The following is a 14671-nucleotide window of genomic DNA, read 5'->3' as shown; positions in this document are numbered from 1 at the left end:
ATGAACTTTCTTGCAGCAGAACCGTCTTTCTGTTAGACTGCAACTGACCTAGGCCTCCTAACCGCTGAGAACTGCTCTGTGTTGCGTGCACCTACAGCTACAAGAGGCTCCTCTCCAGTCAACGCTGACAGTTGATCAAATGTATTGCATATATGCAAAGTATAACTGTCTGAAAAACCTCCTCCTCCTAGCTACCGTCTTGCCAACTGCCAGTTCCCCTTCCTCAGCACCCTTCACCCTCCTCAACCTATCTGATTCCTTCTTTGCTCCACCTGAAGGGAACAGATCTTACGTTCCTGCTCCCCTATGTGTAATGTTCCCTTAGAAAAATTATGAAAGACTCTGCTAGTAAACTTCTACGTTATTTGATTTTCAAACAGATGAGCAAAACTCAACGCACTGAAACAGTTTTCTCTTTACTTATTCTGATTATCACTAAACTGACACACAATATTTTTACCACAACGCCATCTGTCTTTCCAAAATCCCTACAAAAGAATGGCCTTGACTAACAATAAGCTAAACGTTTCATGAAGCACTTACCTCACAAAAATCTTGATTACTAGAACTACTGCAATGCAGCAGATTCGTATAGATGACATTCATCTATACAAATTTCCTTTCCTGATCGTCCGCTTACAGCAACCTCTCAAAGCTCTTGCATCTCTCTCTCCACCTCCAACTGATCAGCGCTACGCGCTGTTCCGATCCAACTGCCCAACACTACAATAGCGAATATTTCAATAATGCCAACCAGCCACACACAGCACAGTCAGTGATTTTCATACAGACCGCTATGTGGCGTTACCAACATAAAAACCTAAACAGCTTACTTACATATGAAGTTATTTCTACTGCAGATTCTGCATTCCTATGGGAGGATCTCGCTAGAACGGCCACTGTCATCGCCACAGCATTCTCCCCAATGAAAATACTTTGAAAAAATTCCAACACTGTGACCCACTACTCACAAACTTACGACAGGGCCCACACTTCTCACTCATTGTGAAATTTTGCAGTTACTGAAAAACCAAAAACGATACGTCTACATTACCTAAGATCAGTTACACGAGAAGAACTATTTATTAGTTGTGTTATTGCTTATTAGGTAGTGGTGTACTGATTTCTTCAGAAGTGTAATAAACCACCTGAGACGGAGCAGTTGGCCAGCTGAAAGTCAGGGAATAAGGAGACAATCACTTAGCGACACGTTGGGGGTTGAAATGGTTTGAAGATGAATAAGAATTCATCAAATCTCATGGCTTGTGGGTACACATTGAGAAAATACGCTACCATGACGGTTCCATGACTTATTTTCATTCGTATTTATGTGACCAGAAAAGGTGGCCCAACTTTTAAGATGAGATAACTTCTGATTCTCTTTCGGTGATTCACAAGTGGGTTAATCACTTCAGGGACTAACAGTTTCAGTTCCATAATTGTGTAGGAGCACTCAAGACAATACTGACGCCAAGACATATCTTACAAGACACATTTAAGGAAATCAAAACCTACGTTTACAAAATTAATAGATTTAAAGAAAGGTCTAGACAGTGTCCATCGAAATGCACTTTTTAAATTCTGATTGTAGCAAAGATAACGTACAGGAAGTGATGGTTATCTCCAACTTATACAAAACTCTAACTGCTGTTCCTAAACTCTAACAACATGAAAGGGCAGCAGGAGGTGAGAAGGGAGAGGAAAAGGGATACAGCGAGTCCACCAATCTATCCAATCTGTAGGTTGACGAGGCTGTGAAGGAAATCAGGAAGAAATTTGGGCAGGGAATTAAGTTCCAGGCTATAGGAATGATGTTTGAGGTTCACTAGCAAGTTCATAGCTCTGTTAGAGATGGCTAAGGACTTGGAAGTGCAGCTGAACAATATGGACGGAGTCTTGAAAAGACGTGGCTGAATGAACATCAACGGAAGGAAACAAGGGAATGAAATCAGGAGCTACCGATAGAGTTAGGTTAGAGAATGATACACATAAAGTAGTGGAGGAGCGTTCCTATTTTGACAGGGTAAGAACTTTCGATGGCCGATGCAGTAAGGATGAAAAATGCTCACAAACGACAGCAAGGAAAACGTGTCATAAAAAGAGAAATTTGCGAACTTCATATAAACAGAAGTGTTATGATGTCCTTGTATGGATCGTAGACGTCTGCGGAAGTGAAACTAATACGACAGGTACTTCCTACAAGACGATAACAGATGCTACTGAATGTGATAACATTGTGGTAGTATATACAGAACAATACAGAAGACTAGATAGCTAGATTGCATATCAAATTAAGAGATACTGAATTGAGGAGGAAATAGAATTAAAGTTCAAGTTTACTAAAATATTCAGAGATAAACAGGCTTCGACAGGCCAGAAAACCCGTAGGGCCTCACTAAACCATTCAGACTGAAAACAACAAAATCGCTTGACGGCATGCTTGTAACCTCCATCAGTCTTGAACAATCCGCAGAGGAGTTACGTCTCCAGTTACGGTCTCGTCTTCGGAACGTCAACCTTCCAACCTATTATCCTACTTTTACTGTTTCGTGAGAGCAATCATTGGCATGTAGGTCTTGTTTGTATGTAGGTATGCTTTTTCTTAATTTAAAAAGAAATGAGTAATTTATTAACTGTTATATTTTAAGTATCATTATCTGGGAAACAGCATAAAGCCAAAATTAACCGAAATTAGATGCAAATGTGTTGTGTTACCCATGAAAATGAAGAAAAGTCCATTTCTTGCTCTTTCTCAGATAATTTGAGTCGAGTGAGATCTAATATTACACCCTTTAAGAAAAGAGTGTACGTCTTTAGACAAGTTGAACGAGTTTTTAAGAGCGAGCAAGTAGAATGGTTTTATTGGACTTACTTGCCACAGGATACTTTTTTAAAGCATTAAAGAACTTAAGTCAAATTTAATGACATACCAACACCATGCTTCCTAGTCTCTGCTATTGTGAACAGTGGTAAAATTGTGTGAAGGGAACTTCTCCGACACCGTATTGCGTTAGGGATACGCAATGCCGCGATGCGTGTGTTTTTTTTGTTACTGAATAGTCTTCCAAGCTCTCACACGTATGATTTATCATACGATTAAACGGTTTGTACCCCATTTAGTACCTCATTAATTACCACACAAACACAAAAGCAACATCCGTAAATTGTTGTAGTCATTCAGTCTCTTTGAGGCCTGTCAGATACATGATTGCTTCAGCACTAGAGTTGGCTTAAACAGAGACAATAAAGCATCGTTAATTTTACTGCAAGCTGTTTACGTTCCCACAAACAATTCTGTAGCGCGTAATTGCTTTATTCCATTTCGTTCGTTTCAGTTTGTTTTTCCAGTCATTGGTAATCATATCGTTTCATATATACAGCAGCAACGATGTTTGTTACGATGAAACCGAAACATATGTTCCGTTCTTTCAAAGTGAAATTTCCCTCTCTTTCAAAATATCTATCATTACGTCGACAGTAGGGCGTAGCATCTTGATATCTGACACGGAAAATTCAGATGTGTATTGGCTGCTGATCCAGATTCCTTATTTCGTTACCCAAGTTGTGATACAATGTAATTACATCGAACTGCACTATTTGATTGACTGTTCACAAGAATTATCAAATGCCACAATTGCAGCATCGTGTGTACAAATATGTGGAGTAACCCACACTTTTGTAACACCTCAGTACGTGCTACTACATAACAGTGCCGAGTGCCAGTAATATCGGAAGTCACGCACGGTTAAGCGTCAAGATATATTAGCCTTCAGTGTACTCATCTGGTAGTGAATGATTGTTCCCCGTTTATTTTTCGAAAGGTTAATATGAAGTAAGCCTAAGATATAAAGTGTTATCAGCGGATTTATGGGAACAAAATCATTTATAAATTATCAGTTCAGGTTAGCGTTGTAGTCCACATGTGGAATGGCGGAAGAATATAAAGATGAAGGAATAAGGAAATTCCCTCACGACCGGTACCACGTCTTTAGCTCTACCATTTGTTGTAGACTGGTGTAAAAACGTTTTGCCTGAAGAATTTGCAAACCCCATAGAGAGCCCCGTGCTATGTTGCTTTGTGGCGTCCACTGTAAGGAAAGATCGGCAAACAGTAATTTTATGAAGGAGTACTTTACGAGAGCGGAGAACTGAAAACAACTGCCTATAGTCGGAATGGGCCATAGCAGAGACTGACCTCCAAGACCATCCAAGTGCACCTGCTCGGGAAAGAATGCCGTCGCTTCTGGCACCCTCCATGAGACATCACATGACCAAGTGGTGGTATATTTGATTGTTGGTCTGACTTTGCTGTAGGTGATAAACATCCTGATCTTTTTCAGAACCCTCGAAAGAGGCACACCTATGTTCAGAGTATAAGACTTAAAAATTTTATTGTATGTGCTCTAAAAGAGTGGTTCAATGGGCTATAGGTATCAGCGAATGAATTCCGAATTCATAAATTTGGTAGCGTGCTATCTTTACATTTAAAGGTTATTGTGTATGAAGAGGATATATTTAGTTGTTACGAAGGGGACAGCAAATTTGTAACCATCACAAAAAGTCACAGGAGCGTATCCTTAACATTGCTTTAACAACAGAATATCAGAAACAAACTGCCTAAAAAGTATCGAGTCAGGTGATGACCGTAGTAACATCAGTGTACAAATGACCGATGCTTGCCGCCAGTTACAGAAATCAGAAAAGTATCACTGTAAATTTGGGTATAATTCAGTAAGAGACAGTTTCGACATTTTTTGCTTAGAGATACTGTAACGCCGGAAATGCATATCCTCCTATTTCCATCTATTGTACCATAATTTTTTTTCTTTATTTTGTTACCTGAATATATGACATTTCTGTGCCTTTATATATTGTAATTGTTTTACTATTTGTACATACATTTATGCATCTGTGTCGATGTATAATTGGTTTGTTTTGTAAATATTATTTCTATTTTACGCTGGGTCTTGCCTAGGGAAAACTATGCTGTCGAACGAATACGTTGGTAGTATTAACTCTGCTGCGTGGAGCGCGGGCTGAACAGAGGGAGTCTGGCTGGAGTAGGGAGTGGAGCAGGTGTGTTGGGTGACGATCCCGCGAGTCGCCGCGCTTACGGGGTTTTGGCAGCATGTAATTGCGCTCGACTTGCTATGATAGTTTCTGGCACGGTGTCACGGACGGGAAGCGTTAGCTGGCACACATCAAGAGCCCGTTTTGGCTGGAGACCGTGTCGAGAAGAAGGTGCGCCAACATCCAGTTTCTGCAACAGCGACGGCCAACAATGAGTGACTGTTGCCACCTCCTCAATCGACGACTTCAAACCTTCAATCAACCAACAAGGAGGACTGGAAGCACGGAAAGTTTTAGAACTGTACGGCAGACCTCAGCTTTTCAAAATGTTCCATTTTCGTAACTATAATTAGAGCAACTTAGCATGAACATTTGTTGCTCATTGTCCCAAATGCATTACCAAGCAGGGTCCCTTCCTTTTCCGGAATGAACCCGAGTGTCGTTGAAATTCAAAAATCAGCATTAAAGTAATATTATTCCATTTCACTGCTTTAATTTCAAAGTTCAGTTAAGGTATTCATAGCTGGCTACAATATTTATATTACACAAGCACAAGCTAAGGGTGCGAGTTTTGTTACCATATTTTAGCTTACCTGTGACTGAGCTCAGCTTAGTACGTACTAAATCTTACTATTGTTAATTGTTCAGAATCATTTAATTCAAGTTCAAAGTTAAATCTCTTATTTCTAAATTGCGTAGATTCAAGTAGCTATGATTGTTGAGGTAGCCCAAGACTAACCTTATTTTATTGAATTTCGTAGTGCTTCAGAAACAAAGTTCACTATTAATTTCAGTCACTAAATTAACTTTCAGTTCTCCGCTTTTATTACTTCTTTTGCTAAATTAAGCCAGAGTAGCGAAATTTATTACTTCTGACCAACTTGCACTTTTCACACTACACGTGTCAACCTTCAGTTGCCACGCTCCTAATGCTAATTATATGTCTAATAACCTTTCTTTTTCAGTTACTATAGTAATTTTCCATAGGAATGGCGGCCGCAATTTCCCCCAAATGCCAAATATCTAATTAGCGCTAGTTAATCGTTAACGTAACTACCGCACATTTACTTTCTTTATTAACTTTACCCCTTTTCAAAATTAATTTCCACCAGTTTCATTTGCATTTTTCCTTTCATTTAAATGTAACCCTTTTCTCCCTCTTTACCGACAGATTAACTTCGGTGACGATTGCTTTTCCCAAATTTCCATTAGGTGCACGGGGTTTAATTTTTCACTGTTATTAAGGTCGATAAGAGAGGAGGAGGTTACAGTACGACATGTACATCATTGTAGGACGATAAGCTCATTTTATTGATTCAGTTGTTGAGAAATAAGGGTATCGCAGATGACAACATACGAGTATTCTAATATCTTTTTGAACGTATAACTGAAATTAAATGGGAGCTGAAGTTCTTACAAAATTTAGTTTCTCACACCCGTCCACCCCTACTGCCTCACCCCCTATTACTCTCCTTCACACACACACACACACACACACACACACACACACACACACACACACACACACACACACACGATATATATGAGTGAATATCTATCATTCAATAGCAAGAGCTCTCCAATTTCTCTTACATTCACTTTCCAATTCAATATGAGGCCTGTATTCTGCATTTCCTTAGAGTAAGGTAGTTTACGAAAAACTGATGTTTACGTCCCTTGTGTTGTGACCTAGGGAGCTGAGATCGCAAGGATTCGGCCGAGTGAGCGCCTATGCACAGTAGATGTAAGCGCCACCTAGGCGTATATACGTACATATTTAAGTGTGCGGTGTCTGTTCTTCCGGACATTTCCGAAATCAGACTAATAGCAGCAAGGAAATGCAAGATAATGGTCGGAGAACACTTTATCAGCAGGGTGCAGCATGTGGGAATTTGCGGTAGACGGGAGGTGTGCTCGGATTGACGAGTCGGTTAAGGCAACCATTCTAGAGACGAGGAGCATCGAGATTCCAGTCCCGTTCCGACACAGATTTTACGTTTCGCCGTTGCATTGAATGTGATGTCCACATGCAGGTGGGATCTGAAAATGTCTCTTTCAATGATATAACAGTCTTCAGAGCGTAGGTGGACGACCAGGTATAAAGACGCGTATCATTAAGAAGTTACCGTGTCCAGTCAGGGAGATGCGACACCACCTTGCAGGTCAGTGCCATAGCCACGTGCTTGCTGGCGACAGCATAAGAGCAAGGTGGAATCGCTGCCGAATATCCCGCAATCCTATGTGGGTCCCGCTCAGCACTCTCGAAGGCAGCTTGTAGACTGTTCGAGTGGATGCTGATGATTATCGTTTAAGGAGTCAGTCGTCGGGAAGACCAGGCTCTAGGCATCCACCACGGATCGACCAAGACTTACGAGTTGGTCTGGAGGATGCACGAACGCGCCACACGAGGTTGGTATGGAAGTGGCAACTTGCAACGACGTATAGGAGGAAGTTTCAAATCAGCGCACACTCCGCTGCAGAGTGAAATTCTCATTGTGGAATAAAAATGTTTCCAGCTGCTTGCTCACTGGCAGATTAATGGGGTTACAGTGCTTGTATGTTCTGACTTCATCTAATTTTTAACATTCTGTAATTTAACCTGGTGCTTTCCATGTTCGTTCATTTTCTAGTCGAGCTTAAAGTGCTGAGGATAAGGGACAGGAGTACAGTCACGGCGAAAACGGTCCCCAGAGAGCCGAGGGAACATGGCCTTCCACAGAAATGCGTTCAGGGGAATCTTCAGGTACGGTAGTTCTCGGGCTGCAGAAGTGAAGCCGGCCGAGATGACCGTGCGGTTCTAGGCGCGTCAGTCCGGAACCGCGCGACTGCTACGGTCGCAGGTTCGAATCCTGCCTCGGGCATGGATGTGTGTGATGTCTTTAGGTTAGTTAGGTTTAAGTGGTTCTAAGTTCTAGGGGACTGATGACCTCAGATGTTAAGTCCCATAGTGCTCAGAGCCATTTGAACCAATTTTTTTGCAGGAGTGACAGTCGGTTTATTGCGAGGGTCATGATGGCGCCTTACTTATTGTTTTTAATGTAACACAATTTTGCCCCGGAGTGCCAAGCTGAAAGCACTTGTTATGATTTTTTCTTTATTTCAAGCTTTCCTCACAATATAAATTCCTTTGACGATGACCTGTCTCAGCTGATAAGGGCTATTCACTATTAATTGCATACAATGAAGAGTATATTTCGAAAACCACGTCTTTTTTCAAAGAAAATGCTATTTATGAACTGCAAGTCGATCCTACTCCCTCCCTCCAGAAAGAAATCACATCAGCTGTTAACAACGCCAATTTCTTGCTTAAGCCATCTGTCAAAAAGTCACTTATTAATATGAATCCACAACCTCCCAAATTTAGAGCACAATTTAAGATACAAAAGCTTCGCCATCCCATTCGTTCGATTTCGAACAGTCAGAACAATGTTTATCATGAACTTGGTATATTTTTATTTGATCGGTTGATAAATTCTCTTGTCTTCTCTCGTAGCTGTTCTGTATGAAATAGTGCTGCTGTAGTTCGCAAAGTAGAGGATATAGATTGTGACCAGGCTACTAGATTGTTTTCGTTAGACATATAAAAACATTTACAGCAATGTTTCTGTGCAGGAAACTCTTAAGATTGTGGAGGAAAATCTGCGTAGGTTTAAGAAAGATATTTGTGATGAAGAAATTACAGATTTCATGATTTTGATCAGCGTTGTAGTTAAGTTCAGTTCAATGCACAACTGTTGCAACAAGTTTACGGCCTAGCTATGGGGAACCCACTATCCGGACTACTTGCCGATATTTTTATTAATACGTTAGAGGTAGCTTTCAGCTACAGATCAGGGCATTTTGTTCTACTGTGGATAAGCTGACGATATATTAGTAGTCTACAAAGGTCCTCCTGATGGGATTAACCTCATTTTCAATCTGTTTAATGATCTTCATGATAGTATTTAGTTCACTTGTGACCTAGAAAATGAAAATCGTTAATTAAATTTCCTCGATCTTACTTGTCATTAATTTAAAGCAGAATTTCCTTCAACATTTTCCGTAAAGAGACTCAAACTGATCAAATCGTTCCAGCTTCTTATAGGTATCCAGCCTCTCACAAGAATGCTTTCTTTTTCTCAGCTATTCACAGAGTACCTTCCATTCCCCTTTGGAAAGAAAACTTTAATAATGAGATTAATCTTATTAAAACTGTGGCCGTCAATAATGGTTACGAAGCTCGGTTGCCAGATGATATCCTCAGAAAGAAGATTGGCAAAAAGGGTACTACACTTGATTCTTTCATCAGCGTCCCAGAAGAATCGGAGAAAAAATTCTTCTCAATTACATTTTTAGATCCAGTGTCATACCAGATTCAAAGGTTGCTTCGGATTGAATACAAATTTAATAACGATTGTTTTGCTTCCTCTACAAATAACAACCTGATAAAAAATGTCATCCAAAATTTAAAGTCAACTACTAACCCTCTGCAGAATTCTGGAGACTACAAGATTTCATGTGACACTTGCGGTGGCTATTATATTGGTCAAACAAGATGTGCCTTTTCAATATAGTGCAATGAACATTTTCTTAGGGAAAACGGTTCGTGTGCCCCTAATTCTTCTTTTGCAAATCACCTGTCAATCACAGGGCACTCTCCTAAAGGGGTTGAAAAGTTGGTAATTTTGCATATTGGTAAAAAGGGCGTAAACTTGATATTTTGGAGGAGATGGAAATTTTCAAGCATTTACTTTAGAATGATGGACTTTTCCTCAACGAGCAGATGCAGTTGCGCAGAAGTTATTTCAATGGGATAAAGCTGCTGCTTGACGAGGTCTAACACTTTGATGTACCAACTACTTCTTGCAGATTCAGAGATACATTTTCTTTCTACTTTTTACGGCTTTTTTGGTTTTTACAATGTATCTATTATATTCACCGGTATACTTGGGAAGGCAGGGGAACCAGATCTGTCATTGACTATATAATAACAGATCAGGAATTCAGGAAGGCTGTGAGGAACACACGTGTATTCAGTGAATTCTTTGATGACACTGATCATTATTTAATCTGCAGTGAAATTGGGATTGTGAGACCGAAAGTGCAGGAGGTCAGATCCATATGTAGGAGGATAAGAGTGGAGAAACTTCAGGATAAGGAAATCAGGCACAAGTACATGAAGAGTTGACGGTAAATTTAGTTCATGGTTCAGAGTAGTTTCAGGGATAAGACAAGGCTGCAACCTGTCGCCACTGTTGTTCATATTATTTATGGATCATATGTTGAAAACAATAGACTGGCTGGGTGAGATTAAGATATGAGAACACAAAATAAGCAGCCTTGCATATACGGATTACTTAGTTGTGGTTGCAGATTCGATTGAAAGTTTGCAAAGTAACATTTCAGAGCTAGATCAGAAATGTAAGGACTATGGTTTGAAGATTAGCATCTCCAAAACGAAAGTAATGTCAGTGGGAAGGAAATATAAACGGATTGAGTGACAAATAGGAGGAACAAACTTAGAACAGGTAGACGGTTTCAAGTACTTAGGATGCATATTCTCACAGGATGGCAACATAGTGAAAGAACTGGAAGCGAGGTGTAGCAAAGCTAATGCAGTGAGCGCTCAGCTACGATCTACTCTCTTCTGCAAGAAGGAAGTCAGTACCAAGACTAAGTTATCTGTGCACCGTTCAATCTTTCGACCAACTTTGTTGTATGGGAGTGAAAGCTGGGTGGATTCAGGTTACCTTATCAACAAGGTTGAGGTTACGGATATGAAAGTAGCTAGGATGATTGCAGGTACTCGTAGATGGGAACAATGGCAGGAGGGTGTCCACAATGAGGAAATCAAAGAAAAACTGGGAATGAACTCTATAGATGTAGTAGGCAGGACGAACAGGCTCAGATGGTGGGGTCATGTTACACGCATAGGAGAAACAAGGCTACCCAAGAGACTCATGGGTTCAGCAGTAGAGGGTAGGAGGAGTCGGGGCAGACCAAGGAGAAGGTACCTGGATTCGTTTAAGAATGATTTTGAAGTAATAGGTTTAACATCAGAAGAGGCACCAGTGTTAGCACTGAATAGGGGTCGTGGAGGAATTTTATAAGGGGGCTGTGCTCCAGACTGAACGCTGAAAGGCATAATCAGTCTTAAATGATGATGATGATGATGATCTATTATAGCAAGCAGTAATGTCATTTAATGGATTATTTCGTATATGTCTTCTTTATGCATTTAATCTGGAATTTTTGTACTACAGCCAGTCATTCGTTAGTTGTATTTTATATGATGCAGTATCCTGCTATTGTAATTACTTCATGTTCACCGTTCAGGTGTTTGTTTATTTCCCTCTCTGCAGTTACGAGAGATGTTTACAAAATAGCTTGTTTTACCAATCAACCACCAGTTGGCGGTATTGTCTTCAAGTTGCCGTGGCGCACAAGTCACATTATGTTTCAGTTTTGTGTTGACTGTAGTAGAGGACATATGGCAGCCCCTAGTGGCTTTCACCTCTGTTGCATTTTATTTTAATTCTGACTATCTGACGCTTTCAGGTATGACTGCAGCTTTCGTATTTTTTGGTACGCTATGCCGTAACATTTAGTTTTAATTTTGTCCGAAGAAGCTGTCCCTTGTGACACCGAAACCTAGGTTACAATATGTTTCGCGACTGAGGGTTGTGTTTTCAAAATTTTCAATTATACAATAGTCGCTGTTGACACCCATGTTAAAAACCTTAAAATTAAGATAAATAGCAACCGCCGAGTTACTGCAACCCCTCCGAAGAATATGGCACTGTTTTTGTCTTGTGTTATCGTCATGGTTGAACTCACATCCAAATCTGATACACTCACACAATTACAGAAACCAATGGCGCTGACTGTAGCCAAGGCATTCAATAAGGATTTTCTCATCATGTTGGTTGGGCGGACAAAATTATCATTTCATTATATTACTTGATTGTCATTACTTAGTTTTTAGTTATTTTAATTTTACTATTTTACAACTAGAGCTAAATATCTTAATAAATTATTATTTTATTCATAGCTATTACTTTTCGGCAACTGTAGAATATATTTGAGAATAAAACTCAGTTCTCAGTTGCAAATATATGTTTACTAACAAATTCAACGATGCTTTGAAATTGCTAAATATATTGGAAAATGGTATAAACATTCTAATCCTCTTCCCACCCATTTTCTCTGTCCATTTCCTCATCGCCCTCTCTATGTCTGTCTCCTACTTCTCCCTGCTTATGTCCATTTCCTGCCCCACTCTCTATCTGTCTCCTTTCCCCTACTCTCTCTGTTCTTAAGTATGTTTATTTTTATTGCTAATTCGTAATCCATAGTATTATTCTAATCATAAGTTGATAAGCTGTAAACATAGATTTTCTGTCCTCTGTGAAAACCGACGGCAAGGAAGAAAACAATTTACACATTGTTGTCTACACATTCTTTCAAAAATGTATAATGAGAAAGAATACATGTGGGAGAAACAAATTGTCTGACTGTGAGGAAGAAAACAAAACCACACATTTCCACAGTAGAGCAGAGCACAAAATTTCTTCCCCAGAGTTGGTTTAAGCAGAACACCATTCCATTGTGGTTCAGAAAATATGTACCACATTTCGATCTGAATGTCTGCTAGAGTACCGTGTAAAAGTTTTAAGTAAATGTGTCCAGAATTTTCAGAGAGTTTTGGCTATGAAGTTTACCATTATATACATATATTGGGATATTTAAAAATATATATAACCTTTGTCTGTCAGATGTTCGTTAGGGTATCCTGTAAAACCATGAAGCAAATTGGTCAGGCACTTAAATTTATATATTAAAAATATATAGCTTGTGTCTGTTTGAATGTTACTGGAGTATCAACCAACAATTTCAAGCAAGTTGGTTAAGAGTTTTCTCAGATTTTTTGTAACGACGTTTCCCCTTTGTATATTACATATACATTTATACATCTGACTATTTAAGGACATATAGCCTATACCTGGCCAATTATTTATCAACGTAACGTACGAAAAGTTACGGTAAATCTGCCACGAAACTTCAGAGGTTTTTTGTAACAATTTTCCCCTTTATACACTGACGGAAGAAAATTGTAACACCACAATAATAACAATAATTACAACAATAGTAATAATTAAATAAAGTAATAACATTTCGGGAATTTATTTACCCAGGTAACATAAGTAAGGGATTAATACTGCGAGATAAAACTGTTAAATTATGGGCGAGATAAGTCATTGCAACTGCGGAATACTGATAAAATAATAATTGGTTTGCACCAGATGTTGAATGCAAACTTGCAAGCGCGCAGGCATTGTCTTGTACAGGTGCCGGATGTCAATTTATGAGTTAGAGTTCCTTGACTATTGCACTTGATGGGTCAGTACAGGGGCGGTTAATGCCAATATTGGATGACATTCGAGTTGTTATCTAATGATGTTACGTAATGTCGATTGAAGACACATGTGGTGACTGAGCAGGCCAAAGCCACATGTCAACTCTCCGTAGGCAAAGTTTAGTTACAACATCAGTACGTGGGCGAGCGTTGGAAAACACCTCCTGGAATGCCATTCCTGATTGGCACCACTACAGGTCTGACCACGAGATTGACGTAAGCTTTTCAGTCAGAATGTGTGGGATAGCCGCGAATGTGCTCCTGCTGTCATACGAAATCGCACCCCAGACTGTAACTCCAGGTGTTGGTCCTAGATGCTCTCCTGGGTACAACCATTGTTCATTAGGCAATCGCAAACATTTATCCATGAAGCCATGGACGGCTTCTCTCTCAACTGGATGACAGTTATGGTGATTACTTTTCAAACAAGTATTTCTCGTTTTTTCCCCTTATACATGAAGAGGGAATGCAGACTGCTGTAGAATACTTCAAGTTCAAAAGAAGTTCGAGTACATGATATGAACAACTGCGATGCCCATTTTGCAAGGCAACGACGCTATTCTCAGACCATCCGTAAAGACTCTGAAGTCATGAAAAAACAATACAACGCTGTGCGAAGATGTGTCACTTTCGACACATATTTAACTAGCTATCAAAAGAAATGAAAGTTGACGTTTTTAGCTTTGCAACCAAATGCCTGAAATTTCTTGATAACAAGTGATTATGATCTGTTATCAAAAGCGTTATTTCACATTGGAAGTCGGGAAAGTATATCTTCACACACAGTGAACCTAAATTTAAGGCCACTCTTGCACACTTTAGTGTTTGACATGCTCCATGATCCAAGTGAACGCCTATCTTGAATTTTAATATCGAGGTAGTGATGCGTTCACACACTCGAACTGAAAGGCAAACACGGGCTGTGTAATTTACTGGGACAAGGGGTCGGTTAATTTATGGAACTTAATCGAGTGCTGTGCCGCGATAAATCTATGGTGTACCCCTCGGTGAATCCTCACGTGCGTGCCCGCCTTCCATGTTTCCGCGCGGTTCGACCCAAGAACAACGACGCCGCGTTTTGCTTCCTCTGATTTATGGCCGGCGGACTTCGGTGACACAGGGTTCCAGCGACCGAGACCTGCAGAGAGAGAGGCGGGTCCTTGGTAATGTGGTTTCCGATTCTATTCTGATGGTACTGTCGTCTGA

Source organism: Schistocerca gregaria, chromosome 5, assembly GCF_023897955.1.
Source record: "Schistocerca gregaria isolate iqSchGreg1 chromosome 5, iqSchGreg1.2, whole genome shotgun sequence".
NCBI lineage: Eukaryota > Metazoa > Arthropoda > Insecta > Orthoptera > Acrididae > Schistocerca > Schistocerca gregaria.
This window is presented reverse-complemented; position numbering follows the sequence as displayed.